The sequence below is a fragment of the Carettochelys insculpta genome, chromosome 4 (assembly GCF_033958435.1).
Source record: "Carettochelys insculpta isolate YL-2023 chromosome 4, ASM3395843v1, whole genome shotgun sequence".
Classification (NCBI taxonomy): Eukaryota; Metazoa; Chordata; order Testudines; family Carettochelyidae; genus Carettochelys; species Carettochelys insculpta.
Genome location: NC_134140.1, coordinates 103,879,224 through 103,896,717, shown reverse-complemented (window position 1 = coordinate 103,896,717; position 17,494 = coordinate 103,879,224). Strand labels below are relative to the sequence as shown.

The following is a 17,494-nucleotide window of genomic DNA, read 5'->3' as shown; positions in this document are numbered from 1 at the left end:
CTTTCAAACTCCGGCTCATGAAGCTGGCATGAGGCTGAAGAATATTTAAGAAAACAGATGTAAAATTTAACCTTGTAAATTGATACTTCTGTATTTAGATTTGAAATTGCAATTGTTTCCTGTATTAGTAGGTTCCCTGACATATGAAATGACCTCCTGAATTGATTCTTAAAACTACTCTTTGAAATAACAGTCACCTCTTTGACACTATCAAGGAAAAACAAATTCTAAAACCTGCACATTAAAGATTGCTAGGCTAAGGTAAAGAAGGGGGTGCCAGATGATAACTATTTACAGAAATGTTTTTCCAATACACATATATAATCATTGCATATATTTGATTTTATGCTTCTTCCCCCCTGCATCCCTGTGACATCATTTTAGATTCTCTTTTGAAGATGTTTGTACCACAACTTGCACAACTGGTCTCACCCCTTGCTACGGTCTCTGTGCTATTGCAGCGGCCTGGTTCCCATCTCGCCCCCAATTTGGGTTACACGGGGTGGGAGGAAAGCAAAACTTGCGTAACTCAAGGGTTTACTGTATCAGATAAGCCATTAACCTTTAGTTTTAGAATAAAAGAAGCACAGAAGTGTATAAGATGATTATTGCTTGAAGTGGCCAACCATTGTCTCAGGAAACTGGGAATTTGAGAAAAAACACAACCAAACAAAAATACATAAACAAAAACGACTGGAGTTTATGCTTAAATCACATATCGTTACAGTAGACCCTCTATTTAATGGGCTAATGGGAGGGAGTGGTGTCTGTTAAAACCAAAAGTCCATTAAATCAAGGGTATACTCCCCACCCACCATCACCAGGCTCCCCCAGCCCCAAAAAGCCCATGACACACCAAAGGAGCCGTCACCACTGGAGGAGCAGCCAAGCCCACTGCCACGACTGGAGCTTCAAAGCCCGACATTGAGGGGCTGGAGGATTCCTGCCACAGAGCTGAAGAGACCCCAACGTGTGCCGCTGAAAGAGCCGCCACTGCAGCCTCCATGCATTCCTCCCACCAGGGGTGGGACACATATGAAAATGTGTGGGAGGAGCGTGTGGCAGCCCAGGCTGTCATGGGGGATTGTGCCATGGCAGACCTGGTAAGTCCTTCCCCTTTTTTTGTGGATGGCAGGCTTTAGGATTTTATGGACCCCGGTTAAGCCAGCTTCAGGAATAAAGGGGGGGTGGGGAAGCTGGCAGACGTCCATTGTTCCCGAAGGCTGCTAAATCAGGGTCCATAAAGTCAAGGGCTTGTCAGGGATTTTTCATCCCTTGGGCATAATCGTCCCCGTGGGCCAGGGGAAACAAGCCTTAGGCCTTTAATATCATTACAGGGGCAGGTAGACTTTAAAAGGTGCATAGGCTGCCAGTTAGCAGCCCCTGTAACAGTCACTCTGTGTCGGTTGGTTTTACCGGTAACCTGAACTCACAGACATTTCAAAATTATGAATTTAAAAATCCAGGCTCCTCATTGGACAGAGGTGAGGTAGCTCCTGGAGAAGGACCTGGTTGAAAACAGGCCCCTCAAAACGTACATATGCTAATGAACTAATGAATAATACATGAGAACAGGGAATATAAGGCAGCGCCCCGCAGCGCTCGGGGTCACTTGTCACTGTTCACTCAGCGCTGAGAGAAGACTTTGTGAAGAGCTCCTGTTCCCTGAAGATTTCAACCTGCAATTCCGCATCCGCCCAGCAGAGTCCGCTCTGCTGAGGCATAGCTGAATCACACTAACACACTAAGGCTACGTCTACACGTGCAGCCAACATCGAAATAGCTTATTTCGATGTTGCAACATCGAAATAGTCTATTACGATGAATAACATCTACACGTCCTCCAGGGCCAGCAACGTCGATGTTCAACTTCGACGTTGCTCAGCCCAACATCGAAATAGGCGCAGCGAGGGAACGTCTACACGTCAAAGGAGCACACATCGAAATAGGGATGCCAGGCACAGCTGCAGACAGGGTCACAGGGCGGACTCAACAGCCAGCCGCTCCCTTAAAGGGCCCCTCCCAGACACAGTTGCACTAAACAACACAAGATCCTCAGAGCTGACAACTGGTTGCAGACCCTGTGCCTGCAGCATAGATCCCCAGCTGCCGCAGAAGCAGCCAGAAGCCCTGGGCTAAGGGCTGCTGCCCACGGTGACCATAGAGCCCCGCAGGGGCTGGAGAGAGAGCATCTCTCAACCCCCCAGCTGATGGCCGCCATGGAGGACCCAGCAATTTCGACGTTGCGGGACGCGGATCGTCTACACGGTCCCTACTTCGACGTTGAACATCGAAGTAGGGCGCTATTCCTATCTCCTCATGAGGTTAGCGACTTCGACGTCTCGCCGCCTAATGTCGAAGTTAACTTCGAAATAGTGCCCGACGCGTGTAGACGCGACGGGCGCTATTTCGAAGTTGGTGCCGCTACTTCGAAGTAGCGTGCACGTGTAGACGCAGCTTAAAAGAGCTAAGGCAGTTTTCGCTCTGAGGTAAATTGGGTGAGAGGCGAACTGGCCTCACCCTTAGGGTGGGGTACTGCGTTCTCACCCCTTAGTACCCAAAGCCTGCCAAAATCACTGCGGCACCCCCAATCTCGCCGCCAACGAACGGATCAAGAGCGGATTTGGAGTGGGTCGAACTGGCCTCACCCATAGGGTGGGGTACTGCGTCCACTCCAATTGAGGCTTAAGATCTGCCACCACCGCAGCACCAATGCTCTCGCTGCCAACCCCTTGACTTTCCTTCACCGGACGTGACCACCTCATCAGACTCAACTACCAGACAGGACCAAACGGACACGTAAAACCCCCCACGCCCTAAAATACTAACTGTACAGCTTAAATCGGGCTGTGTGGGTATACTCAACAAACTGTGACTAAAAGCCAACTGAAAACTATGGCTCGGGGCTGCACATTTGGTTAACAAGCCCATAGTTTGTTAGTTAGTTGTTTATTATTATACTCTTTCTCTCTATAACTCCTTTTTCCCTCTTTCTCTCTTTTCCCCTCCTCTCCAATCCCCACTGAACAACCCAGTTGGGAAGGAACCTTGATAGGTTGGTCCTCAAGGTATCCAATAGGGTGGCCTAACTAGTCACCCAGGGTATATAGGGGTAAAAAAAATACTAATATATATATATCCCTATAGCCCGGAGAAAAAGAAAAACTCACCAAGTCCTTTATCCTTGTGTTTAGCAAGGAAAGTCTCATACAGACTTCTTCAATGGGATCCTTAATGATATTTATTGTAAGTGTTTAAGATATAGTTAAAAGTAGATAAGTTAGCATATAGCCCTGTAAGTTTAGTTTGTATACTGTGTTGTATGTTTGTAAGTTACTGTTTTTGTTAATAAATATAATCATTATTTAATCCAACCTTCCTCTCTGTATCTCACCCTTGCCCTCAACAAACAAGCCAGCTCCTAACCTACCAGGGATTAGCTTCTCCCCAGTCTCTCCCCACTTACACTGCACTGCGCTCTAGGCCCCCTGCCGGAGGTGGGTGGGGTCGGTTTGCTGAGGAGCGGAGCGGCCTTTGCCAGTCGGCGGGCTTCCTGCCGTCTCCTCTTTGCCCTCGTCTGAGGCCCCGTGGGGATCCGGACGGACTGCTGGTGCGGGGTCAGCGGGGGGTTTATCGCCCGCGATTCTGCCCGCACTGTCAGGGCTTACTGTACAGAAATATAAAAATACATACAGGGGCCATCATGCTCACAGCTGTCATTAAACGACACCTGAGAACTGAAAGATTCTTCCATAGCAGGTTCCAAACATTTTATTCACTCTATTCAGATGAAAGTCACATGAAAAGTGTGTGTTGAGGTATAATAGACTCACTCCTTTTTATATAGACACCTGTAAATAAACATATAAGCTTAATACAGCTGTAGCTAAAATTGTGCACAGCTCTACTCCTTTAGCAGATGTTCGAAAACCAACAAGCAGCAGAATCAGTAGAGTTTGCAGAGCAACATGGGTCAGAATGTTCAAGGGAAACATGCCAGCTGCATAACATGGAGCTGTGCTATTGAGAGTCATCATAATTGGGTCTGTGTCCTCTTGGTTTCAGTGAGCAAGCCATACCTGTCACTGCTCACCTCCCTTCTCCATTGCACTGGCAGGTGAACAGTTCTCCCAATATATAGCAATGATGACAACAGCTCATGAAAAAGAATAAATAATCCCTAACTCTCCTTTGTAAGAGCGTAAATCATCTCACCATTAAGACACTTGTCATTTAACCCACAAGAAGTTTCACCGACTTCTGTAGCTATTTAGTATTTCATAAAATAAGTGTAATTTTTCCATTAGAATATATTTATCATTGTCTTTGTTTTTTCCAAGCAAACTGGTATGACCTCAACTGTAAATATTTATTCAATTTACTTAAAGGGGTAAAAGTTTGTTTACAACATGAATTTAGTTACATATGTGATATGACAATTTATATTCCTAAAGTACAACATGAAAGGAAATTGGACCTGTCATACATACATCAATTTCATTACCCTGACCAAGCAGCTAGACAAAATTATTATTGCAAAGGTGTGCGTAGGCCTGCTGACGGGAGTGGGGTGGAGAGGACAGGAACAAAGGGGGCAAGTGCATAGGGGCCCCAGGCTGCTGCTGACACCATCGCTGCTATAGCCATACTCTGGTGCTTTTAAATAGGGGTGCTGTAGCAGTGTGGTAGGAGTGTGGGAAGCCCCAGAGCTTGGATACAGAGAGCTGCAGGGTGGGAGGAGGACCCAGAGGTTGTAACCATGTCAGAGAGTGGGGAAGGGAGAGCCAGCCAGAGAACGGAGGGGGGCAGGCTGGGAAGAGAAAGAGGGACTGGGGCAGAGTCTGGGGTAGAGCTGGACACAGGACTGCAGGGAGTGAGGGTTGAGGGGGTGAACAAAACAGGCTGGAAAGAGAAAAGCAGGAGGGGGTGGGGCAGAGATAGGCAGGAACAGCTGGGGAAAAGGAGCCAAGCTCAGGGGAAGGCAATACAGGACTTCTGGGGGAGCAGGGGGTCACAGAGGGGAAGGTGCCAAGCTGGGCACAGGAACACTGGAGGGCAGAGCAGGCAGGGGGTTGCTATGAGGACAGAGAGGGGAAGGGGCTGAGCTGGCTACAGAATTTCTGGGGGCGGGGGGCAGGGGTTGACAATGCGGGAAGGAGCTGAGCTGGCCACAGTAACATTGGGGCAGAGTTGTGCAGGGCTGACAGGGGTGGCCAGAGAGGGAAGAAGGGTGATGGGAGCACCTCCAGGCAGGTGGGTGATGGGGCTGCAACCAACCACAGGGTCCTCTTACTGAGCAGTGGCTCTCGCAGTTTCTCTGGGTGGGGGTAGCTTGTGGCTCTGTCCAAGAGAGGGAGACATGGGGTCCATTCATCATGCTGCCCTGGGCCTAGAATTCCTGTCAGTGAGTGTGGCTACATACCAGCCTTTAAGCCCCTAAATTTGCAGATCACATTAAGGCTCCCTGCAAGGTTGATATACTGGTGTAGGTCAGCACTTCTGCCTTTTACTGTCCCAGTCTGTAGGAAGCCAGAAGCTACTGGTTGCATACAACCTTCTATGCTCTGAGCCTGTGTCTAGACTGTAGGCTTCCATCAAAAAAACTTCTGTCACAAGTTTTGTCAACAGACCGCACATCCAGGCTTCAGATCTGTCAGAAGAGATCTGCCAGTTGGGAGCATTCTGTTGACATTCCCATGTTTCTCATTCCATGAGGAAGATGGGATGTCTCAACAGAGGGGTGTTTTCCAACTTTTCACTCCAGGTGGATGGGCCAGATGTCAAAAAAGCCTCTCCCAACAGAACTGTGGGCAAAAGATATGCAAATACATTGTGCAATTTGCATATCTTTTGCTGACAGTTCTCAGCAACCTAGACACAGCCTCAATTGTGTATACTAAGAATAGAGAAATGGAAAAATGCAGATATGATACCAACAAGGCCCTTTAGACATTAATTTCTGCCACCTGTGCTCATACAGCTTCCATAAGGCCCAATAGGATGCCTTCATATGAATTAGATAAAGAAGAATAAAAATCTTTCCCCCAGCTCACACAACAGTAGCATAGGTACTACGGAATAGAGGTGGGCAAAAATTAATCATTTTTTATTTTTTGCTGTTTCAATGGCATCAAAACAAAAACTAATTCACATCCAACTTGGTTTAGTTTAAAAAAAAAAGTCTCAAGGAAGAAACATATTTTGCTTCCTTGTATGAACTTTTCTTCATATAAAATTTTCCTTTTTAAAGAAACGCTGGAAAATGTTTAAAATCAACATGAAATGTTCCATTTCAGATCAAACAAAACATTTCTTTCAGCCTGAAACATATTTTCTTCAACTCTTTGATTTGCCAAAGTTAGTATTTCTAGTAATTCTTGATGAACCAAAAAGTGTGTTATTCACATAGCTCTACTTTCAGACCACATTTAGCCTAATGGCTCATGCACCAGCACTCTCTTCTCTCATGCCAAGTATTGTCTCTTTCTGCCTTTCTTCCTCACCAAAAATTTAAGAGCATCTATAAGCACCAAATTCAATTGTATTTTGTAAGTAAAGCTACCACCGACCATATCTAAACAGCATATTGGGGAAAAGATGAAACCTCTGTGTAGCTGATCACCATCTCTAGAACACCCCGTCACGGATAGGTGTTTTTCCAGCAGCATTGTTTCATTTTCTTCATAAGATTACTGTCAATAAACCACTCTTAACCAAAATCCTTAAAACATCATCTCCCTCTGCTGGAGTCTAGTTTATTTAATAGAGTCCAGCTCCTAAAGCAAGGGCCATTTTGCACACCCTTACGTTTAGGTTGCCACAGCCCTCTTTCTAGGCCTATACTTTCCTGTTAACCCAAGTTTAGACAATGATAAAAATGGGTCATGTTTAAAAATGGTGTTTTACAATTTGGGTGACCGAGGTGCAAAGAGAAAGAGGCTGAACCCATACTATGAAAAAGAGAGCTTAACTAGTACTTCTGATAAAGTGAAAGGGAAAAATCTGTTTCTGAAGGAATACAAAACCTATTTTTCATTCCTATTCTCTTTTAAATACGTTACTATTAATTGTAAACTTGTCTGATACTTTGTCTATTTTCTCCTAGTAACCTTACGTTTGTTGTGCTCTTTGAAATCAGAGATTACCTATTGGAAGAAATATATGCTCATTCTGTTTTCTGGTCCCCGCTCTGTCGCGTACTTAGTAAGGTGCTTAAGAGCAAGCGTAACTTCAAGATCATAACTATTCTCCTTTTTGGGACTGGCTTGCTTAAGCACTTTTCTAAAGTAGGGTCTAAAACCCTGCTGCCAATTGATCTTACTGCCTTGAAATCTGATACAACTTATTTTTTAAGGGGTGAAGTTAGCACCTGTGAAAATCAGGCATCTGATGAAGTGAGTCTGTGCTCATGAAAGCTCATGCTCAAAACTTTTCTGTTAGTCTATAAGGGGCCACAGGACCCTTCTGTGCTGCCTCTTATTTGGATGCTTATGGATAGATTTAAACACAGGCTTCAATATCCACACTTGAAAGTGTTGCCCAAAGTAGATTGATTAAATACCTTAAAGTGAAATTTGGCCTTGCTGAAATCAACAGCCAAGTTCCCACTGACATTGATGGAGTCTGGATTTTGTATCAAAAGAATATTTCTCCTTACCCTGGGCCTGAGCCCCAGCCCACTGAAATCAACAGAAAGACTCCACTTACTTCAGTGAGTTTTGAATCCAGCCCTTGAGGTTCACTTATCGAAGAATAACTGTATTTTAAAATATAGCCGATTGACATGACTGACATAAATATCACATACCAGACAAATCAACAATAGGTTGCATTCCTAATAATTAATTTGAAACAGGGTTGTTGCTGCTTTTTTTATAATTTTACATTATTAAAAAATAGGCATGCTGTGTAGGACCCATCAGGATTCAGGAAATGGAAATATCTGGATTCAGATCTACTTCTTCCCAAATGTCCTGTGGTATATTATTCCACCTTTTAAGATAGCTTGTTAAAGCATAACTAATCAAAGCATGTCAACTATAAATTTAAAATCAGGGGTTTTTTTTAAACCTTTTTTGACTATGCATCAAAATTGCAGATGGAATTCCAAGACTGAAAAGTAAACAGTAATGTACATTGGAGAAAATATCCAAACCACTCAAACAAAACTTGGAGTCAACATGTATAGCTCTCAGAAAACTTCATAAGCAGTCAGAAATGTCAGCATGTGTCTGGAATTATTAGGATAAGGATAAAAATAGGACAAATTCTCATAATGCTGCTATACACATCTAATGCATACACTCCAGTTCTGGTAAGCTCATATGCTGGCAGTAGAACTGGAAGAGGTGAAAAAAAAGAGCAACAAAGATAAGGAATGGCTTCCATATGGAGAGAAAAGAAAGATTAGGGCTGTCCAGCTTCAAAAAGAGATATCAAGGGGGATTCTGATTAAAGTTTATGGAAACATGAATGGTGTGGAAAAAGTGGAGAAAACAGTTAATTACTTTTCATATAACTAAAAAAAAAAAAAAAAAACCAGAAGACCAAACAATGAAATTAATGGGCAGCAGGATTAATGGAAACAAAGGCATATTTATTTCAAGGCACTCAGAAATACCCAGTGGAATTCAATGTAATAAGCTGTTGTGACAGTTGAAAGTAGAGTGGGCTCACAATAAAACTTAATCAGTTCATGGACAATAGACTTAATAACTGCTGTCAGCCAAGATGGCAAGGGATGCCTCATAGTTGAAATAAGCATCTGATTCAAAAAGCTGGGAAGGGAAGACATGGATGAATCTCTCCAATTTTGCCCAAATCTGCATACTGCTACTGAAACTCTGCTATGAGAAGACTAGATGCTTGGTTGGACACAACATAGGTCTTACCCAATATAACAGTTCTTGCGTTTAAAAGTTCAAACAGTATTGAAAGAATAGCAATGAGGAGCAGGAAAATATGTATCACTATCATGAAATAAGTAGTGTTTTGTTCTTCACATACACAGATATTCAAGCAGCAATTTAATGATAAAAAATTTATTATGACCCTTTTGAAATCTTACAGCAAATAAGCTCCCCCTAACACATAAGTAGTGCTGCCTCCTCATTTAGGAGAGACAGAAATCAATACAGAGTTGCTACCAAGTTCTAAATTGCAAAGTTATAAAAGATGTGCATCAGGAGAACCTGTAAAATAATACAACCTCCTATGTCCCCGGGGATTTTATTTCTTCCTACATATAACTGTCAACAAAAATACTGGCGACTCATTTTAAGCATTCTGATACTATAACAAAACCATTCATAACCGTACAGCAGAATCTGTAGTCAGCATTCCCATTATAACCTCTGGCTTCACTGGGTTTACTATTTGGTCATGAGTGCTTGTGCTGCACTCAAGCAATTGAAACAAACAAATAATAAAAAGAACAATTTGCAATTATGTTAAAGACTAAGGACAAAGCAAACAGAAGTTTGAACACACATGTAACTTAAACATAGCTCTTCATTTTTCCAATAAAATATGAAGGGCAGTTTTTTCTTTTTTTTTTCAAAACAAAGACCAACCCACAACAAAACCAAAATGTTACGTATATTTTCACGGCAACAGGTCTATATAATTCATGAAGTTATTTACTGTCATCGAGAATGAAATAGTTGTATTGAACAAGGTCTGTAGAGGGCACTTTTCTCCAAACCCAAGCATTTCTGTATGGACACAGGCTGTGACCACACAAGCCCCTCCTTTCAGAAGGGGCACTGTAATGAGGGATTTTGGCAGATGCTAATTGGAGACACACATCTCCTAGAACTGAAAGGGACCTTAGGAGGTCATCTAGTCCAGACCCCTGCCCCCTCGACAGGACCAAGCACCATCCCTGACATCTATTTGCTCCAATCCCTGAATGGCCTCCTCAAGGATTGAACTCACAACACTGGGTTTAGCAGGCCAAAGCTCAAACCACTGAAATATGAGGCACTTCCATGAATATACAGCACCTCATTAGCATAATGGCTGCTGCATGCACTTTGAAAGTGCCATGTTCGAAACGCACGCCTCCTGTGTAGCTGGAGGCCTTTTGATATGACCTCTATTTCGAAAGCCCCTTCTTCCCAAAACCAAATGGGAAGAAGGGCTTTTGAAATGAGGGGGTCATTTCAAAAGGCCCTCAGCTACACAGGTGGCATGCGTTTTGAACGCAGCACTTTCGAAGCACGCACGGCTGCCATTATGTTAACGAGGCACTGCATATTCATGGCAGCACCTCATCAGAATCTGCCCAAATCCCTCATTACCACACCCCTTCCAAAAGGAGGGGCTAGTGTGGCCAAAGCCATAGAAATTAACTAGGGTCTTGATCTTCTATTGGTGAAAATGAGTACAGCTCCGCAAAGGCCCAAAGAACTATGCCAATTTATAGCAGTCAAAAACCTGTCCTTATATCTATCTCAATTTTTCTATTGTACTTGTGATATAATATTCATATCAAACATTTTCATAAGGCACATAGAATGTGTCATAACTCAGATATGCTCGATGCCAGATGGCATGTGTAACATATGATTGGAAAGGTTGCATTTCTCTGAATACGTTTATCCCATTTGCATGCATATATCATTTTTGTAGGTTACGTTAGGAATTTTGTAACCTGTAGATCTGTAATTCACTATTTGTTTCTTTGGACTGCATTCACTGCTGAAAATTCAGGCACACCAATGAAAGAGGTCACCATGCTGATGACCCATAAGCAAGAGACAGTGAACTGTAAAAGAACCTTCCTGAGGACATGTGGGTCAGCCTTTGAAGAATGGCTAGAGATGTGTGTCCTGACGCTAGAACCCATCTTCAATTCTGTAATTTTTCAAGAGGCTGGGAGGGAGTCAACCTATGGAATGAAGGATTTATGTAAACCTTACTTAAAGGTGGGGAGTGAGGTAATCTTAGTCATCAGTTTCCCCGGGAATTCCATCCATAATGACTGCTGAAATATCTAAGGCTGAATAGGGGCAAAAAGAGAACCAGACTGGAAGAACATCCAGTCTGTGCAGAATTTATTAGAACTATATCTAGGCCCCTTAGTGTACTAAGCTGAATTTGCATTGTCTGTTTTATTTTACTTAGTTACAGACCTTATTCTGTGTGCTCTCTCATGACCACTTAAATCTTACCTTTTCACACTTAAATCATTTTTACTTATTAAGAAACCCAGTGTGCAGGGCAGAGGGGACAAGGAGTCTGCATATGTCTTTTTACACTGAGAAAGGGACCAATTTTCATGAGCTTATACAGCATGAGAAAGATTTATCTGGAGTTCAGCTCCCAGAAGAGCTGTGTATCAAAGTGCTGTTCCTCACTGTACTGTCTGCCATCTCTGTTACTACTAGAGGAGTGTGGCCCTTCCCTGTGTCTGGGCTGGAGGAAGAGGAGAGTCAAGCTCAGTAAGACAAGACTGCAGGGTACCAAAGCTATTACAGGACAAGCAGTCTTAGTATTATTTCAGCACATCAGATAACAATCCCAAGGAGGTAAACAATCCATCACAGTACTTATCACCTTCATACAGCACAGGGAAAAGTACAGAGGAGAGTCGATGGAGTTACCACTGCATCAATGCCTCCACAGGAGTAACGTCTGAGCACCACAGGGCAGAGCAAAGGGGTCATCATGCTAACATGATAATTGAATTAGAAACCACAAAGCCATTAAAGAGCAGTGTCCCAGGTTCCAGTTTGTGAGGAATTTTACTTCCATATGCACCATAAAATCCGTAGAGGAATAAAAACACAATCCAAAAGATCCATTTTGTTAAAATGTATTGAAAGAAAATTCACCTTAAAAGAGCTGATATAGTGGCTGTGTGAGTGGAGACTTGACACTTGTTTTTAAGAGAAAATTCAGATATTTATCCAAACTTTTTTCTGAACATTTCCAGAACAAAGAGTTTTGAAGATATCACAAGAACAGTCTGGTTGTAAAGTTTCCTGTAATTCCCAGTTTCAAACTGTGCAAAAACATCTTAGTTACAATATTTGCATTTTCACTCCTTGCTCAAACAACAACAACAAAAATCAAAGTGAATGGATATAGGCTTTCAAATCACATCATTTTCATGTTAGACTTATGCTTTCAATATCATTGACTCTCACAATTCGGTGTTTTTCTTAAAACCCCTACTCCTGCAGTCACAAAAACTCATATTCTTAAATAATCATGTTTAAAAGAAAAAGGTTTCCAAAAGGTGGCAGAGAAATGCTTTAAAATGTGACTTTTCAATCCTCAATAACCAAACTGCAAAAAATCCAACATTTATTTTTCTGAAAAGTCTCACAATTTTTAATCCATCTTGTAACGTTCCGGCTCGATGTGTGTGCGTGCCTCTGTGAGGCAGTGATTGGCAATATTGTACTTCATCAGCATAAGAGGGCCTCACCCCATGTGCCCAATCCTGACACTGGTATATACACAGGATCAGTGAAAGTACAGCAAACATTAAAACAAGGCTTTGCTTGTATTTAGTGGTCCAATGTAGCATTCTTCAAACCATGTTCTATTTAGTTACGTGCAGAGGTTACAATACCTTTGCCAGGACATCAAAGCAGCAGATACTGTCAGATTTTAAGGCTGCTCAATAATATGAAAAATAAGTATATAAAAGTGGGCTTCAATTATACCAATCACACTGACACAGGAATGGAAGGCACCCGGGCCTATAGGTAACTCTGACAATAAATTAACATTGCAAAATTAAATTAGTGGTACCAATAATGGTAATTCCAAAGGCTAACGCTATGATTTCTGGTCACAAAGGCTTTGAGGATTTCATTTAAAGGTCACAGAAGGTCAGCTGAAGCCTTAAAAATGTATGTCAATGAACTATTTCTATAGTAATTGAGGGTGAAATTGTACAGACACCACAACATGAGACAAGATTCCCATGCAGCACAAGCAGAGGTAGCAGTTAGTTCTATTTCTCTAGAAAGTGTGTAGGGAAAAAGTGAAGGGTGAACCCTGGTTAGTGAATCTGTAAAATGAGTGTATTCACTGTCCATTGCCCACAAATCCTTTGGTTTTGGATTGCTCAAGCATAACCCTCGTCATTGCTGTAAGGAGGGAGTGCAATAGTGGCATTTTCCAGTTAACCAGGGCCTTATGCCCTACTTCAAAGTTGGGGGAAGGATTCTTCCTTTATCTCTGCATTATAACCAGAAGTGCCCAGAAGTCTTTCAGGAGATCAGATGATAAAAGTTAAACCACACAAGGTAAAAAACCACACCCACCATGAGGATAACAGTGATACAAAGAGTGAACAAGATGTGTGCTCAGAAATTACATACTGACAACACTTTATCAAAGGATATTTTAGCTTTATTTCAGCCTTGCTGATCCTTGTTTAAATCATGAACACCCCCTCTACACCCCCCAGTCACTTGGAACCTAAGTTGGACTTGCCCTAGCATTTTGATCATCCTAAGCAGTTATATCCTTGGGAAACAAATATTCATCCCACTAAACTCAACAGGAATTTTTCTATGGGACCATAATTCATTTTTATTGCAGAATTTATGTGGTTTTAGGCAGTTTAGCTTTTAGGTCTATGGAAGCACTTAGGTCCTAGTGAAGAAAATAGAAAAGTTCCCATTGACACAAGGAGAGTTTGATCACCCCTCCAGAAGTATAGTCTGCAAGTAAGTTTTTGTCCCATTGCGCCTTCTCTCTCAGTTCACTTTTATGCATGTTTTGTTCTCCACCTGCTCCAATTCTCATGTAACTACCTTCTGCCCCTTTCCTCTCTGCATGCAGAGTAGCTATATCTGTTGTCAGTCCCAGGACATTAGACAGATATAGTGGGTAAGGTAATTTATTTTATTGGACCAACCTCTGTTGGTGAGAAAGACAAGCTTTCAAGCCACAGAGCACTCACCTTGTCTCTTTCTTCATACTAAATTTTACATTTGTATTTCTAGACCGTTCATTCTTTTTTCACCATGCCAGCACTACTTCATTACATTGTCTGGTGACAAACACGTCAAGAGATGAGAATGATAAGCTCCAAAGGAAAAAACGGCATCTCTCCTGTCAGGATCTTACAGGTCAATCAAAATGTAAAAGAAAATATCTTCTGTTTTCAGAGCAATCAGCTCTTTTGTAATGTATTATAATAAGAACACTGACATAAACCCTGAGGGAAGTGTTGACATAATGTAAATCCACTCCACGCTTCATTTAACAGACAGAAAATCATTATGTTTACTGTACTCTCCAATACATGAAGAAACAGCATCCTGAAAACAGCCATAGGACAGGACACACCACTGTTCTTACTCACAAATGAAATTCTAATCAAAGGTGCATTTGGAATGGGCAGAAAGTAAGAAACAAAAATCATTTCATTTCCAGCCTTGCTAAAATACGGTATACAAGCAAATCCTTCCTATAGCAAAACTCCCAATAATTTAGCACTCCTTGACAGTTGTCTACAATTGGGGTGTCCTGTATGAAAGGATTAGCGAGTAAAAATCTCTTCCGCATTCCACACTTAGTGTTTTGTGGTGCATTGGCTGTTACTGAAAATTGCAGATAAAGTAATAACAAACATACTGAGGCTGGGGCTGATTTGAAAAACAACTAGAGAAAACTACAACTGTATTTGTGTGCAGGATTATGGCTGAAGATATAACCTTGTCAGTGCAGACAGAAAGAAAGCAGCAGCCAATTTAGCAGTATGAAACCAGTATGCCTAACAAGCACGTACTGGGGGACTAGCCTTCCTGCCACTTGTGTTACCATAACTACACTCTATTTTTAGCTTGATAAATCAATCTGAGTTAGCACAAGTACGTCTTTTTGAGCCGGCAATCTCACCACCAGACAATCTGCAGTTCATAGGCTCTCCCACCGCAAGAGAAGATCTGGGCTCTGTGATATCAGTTGCTGACAGAATCACAGTGATAATATTTATCTATTTGCTTTGCTAGTGTGCGTTCATAACTGACTTTTTAATTATTTTATTTATTATTTCTAAAATGATAAACTTCTTACAAACATGTTCTGTGAATTATCAAGTCACTAAAAACAAATAAATAGAATCAACTTGGTTCGAAAGGCCTGATCCAAAATCCATGAGTTTCCTTGGAAGGTCCCCACTGACCATAAATGGATTTAAATCAGGACCAAAATTTCACTTGAAGTAATTAGCATTATATAGGACAACTAAAATAATTTCACTTCAGCCTATCACAGTTGTAATGTACACTAGAGAGCTATGCTGAAACTTGTATTTTTAATCACACACATTCCAGTTAAATTGGATATGAATGGACAACCAAACAACCAGAGGTCTAGAAAAAGAAGGTTCAGCTCCCATAAATAAAAAAAACTCTCCAGATCACAGAATTTTAATACACATAAATGCTCACATGGAAATAAAACAGAATTGCTAATCTATTCACCAGATTATTAAGTGAAAATACTACAAAATTAGGACCCTACTGATACAGGTAAATACAATAGTATTGCTCGCTAGATTAAGTCATTTTAAAACAAACAATACTAGAAATCCATTTGTATGGCAGTTAAATTCTAAATAATTGAACAAGATTATTCACCACAAAAGGGAAACATGTCCTATTCCAGAACAGAAATGCAATGCAAAAAAAGAAAAAAATGAACTGAATAAAAATAAAATTCATTCAGTTCTGCAAAATCAAATTACTTGATTTTAATCTGAACCATTCAACTTCTCTTCAGTAGAAACCCCTACCATGACTATTCAAAACTTGTACCAGTTTTTCATAATCGAAAAATACCTTTACAGATGCATAACAAAACTAAGATATGCTGTCAAAGGTAATCATGAAGAAATCGTCTCAGGGTGCAAAAATTGTAATTCTTTCTACGTTGTCGGATTTAAGCCCTTTTTCAGGGAAGCAGTTATGCACATTACTTTAAGTATATGTACTATTAAAGTTAATCAGACAATACAGGTGCTTGAAGTTATGAATGCATTGAAGTGTCTTGCAAAATAAGGGCCATTACCAGAGGAAATAAATACAGACTCACTATTACAACATTACAGGAAATCATCTTTTATTATCCAGCCTGTATTGATCATGAAGATGGATGATTTATTTTGCCCAGAGGAATGAGCATTAAACTGGCTTCTGGACACACACAGGCAATCCCTCCCTTGAAGAACTTACATCATCATGCCTTTGCTTTGGAATCAGAATACGACATCCAGCTTCTACTGCTAGAGGCTGCCATATGCCAAGTTCTGACATTAATAACAAACACCCTGGGCTTAATAGCTCTATTGCACCATGAAAGGAAATTCATAGCTGCCTGTGTACATAGCTGCATAACATTTTTATGCCTGTTCACAAATTTGCGCTCTTGGACACAAAGCCTTTTAACATTTTGTACTCCCAAAATTGATCCAAAAGATTGGTTCAGGAGAAGGCATGGGAAAACACAGTTTGATTTATATGGGTTTCTTTCCAACCCAACATCTGATGAGTTTAACCCTAAGTATGAGTTGAGGATCATCTTGTGAATGACCTTAAAGGTACAATGGTAACTAGCGCATGTGTGTGTGTGTATCTGCATGAGTAAGCCTTACGTACTGAATAAAATACAAATCCTGACCTGAAATCAGAATTTCCTTTTGGGCTTTTCTAAGGTGCTCATAACTATGGCATTTGCACACTTTGCACCCCTTATTTTTACATCACGCCTTGGAGTCACAGGCAGACTCTATATTCAAAAACTGAAAAACAAACAATGGTCACCTTTTAAAAGTTTGGTTTAAGTGACTTGCCCAGGATCACAATTCTATTACCAAGCCCAGGAAACATCTAATTTCTGGGGCCGCATTCAACTGCCTTAGCATGAGACCAACCTTATTCTGTTTTCAGTCTTTGCCTCATTCACGGTATACATTCCACAACTTCTTCAGGGTGACCTTCAGACAACACCACCAATTCTCTCCCATGTAGATCTATTTTGTGCATGGAATAAAGAAAGGGTTCTCACTAGAGCTAGGTGAAAACGGGATTTTGTTTTCAATTTCTTTTCCCGTTCCAAAAGATAAAAAAAACAAAACATTTAAAATTTTCTCTTAAAATAAAACTGAAAGAAACATTTCTGGGTTAATCAAAATCTTTTGATATAATTGGGGAAGCTTAAAAGTTGTATCTAAAAATCAATCAATTTTGTCTTGAAAAGATGTTTCAAAATGCGCTGTTACGTTCAGAAAATGTTGGAAGGGCTGGCTTGATATTATCAAAGTGTTTTATTTATTCTAAATGACACTCTTGAAATAAACATTCATTTTGACATAAACAGCATTTTTCACTGAAAAGCCATTTCAACCAAAAAGTTTCCAAACAGTGAGGAGAATAAGCAGCACGTGGTCAGGTACTGAAAATGTGTATCAGAATACATACACAAAAAAGCAAAACAAATTAAGCTTACATAGGTGGTTTCATTA

The 17,494-nt window shown here is 41.1% G+C and overlaps 1 long non-coding RNA gene across 1 annotated transcript in view; it reads right to left on the bottom strand.

Annotated features, from left to right (window-relative positions):
• Window positions 1–17,494, bottom strand: part of LOC142012130 (uncharacterized) — an 88,849-nt gene that overhangs the window by 68,458 nt on the left and 2,897 nt on the right. Inside the window, exon 2 of the long non-coding RNA XR_012645270.1 lies at window positions 16,904–17,002. This is a non-coding gene — a long non-coding RNA (uncharacterized LOC142012130). The remainder of the gene's footprint in view (window positions 1–16,903; window positions 17,003–17,494) is intronic.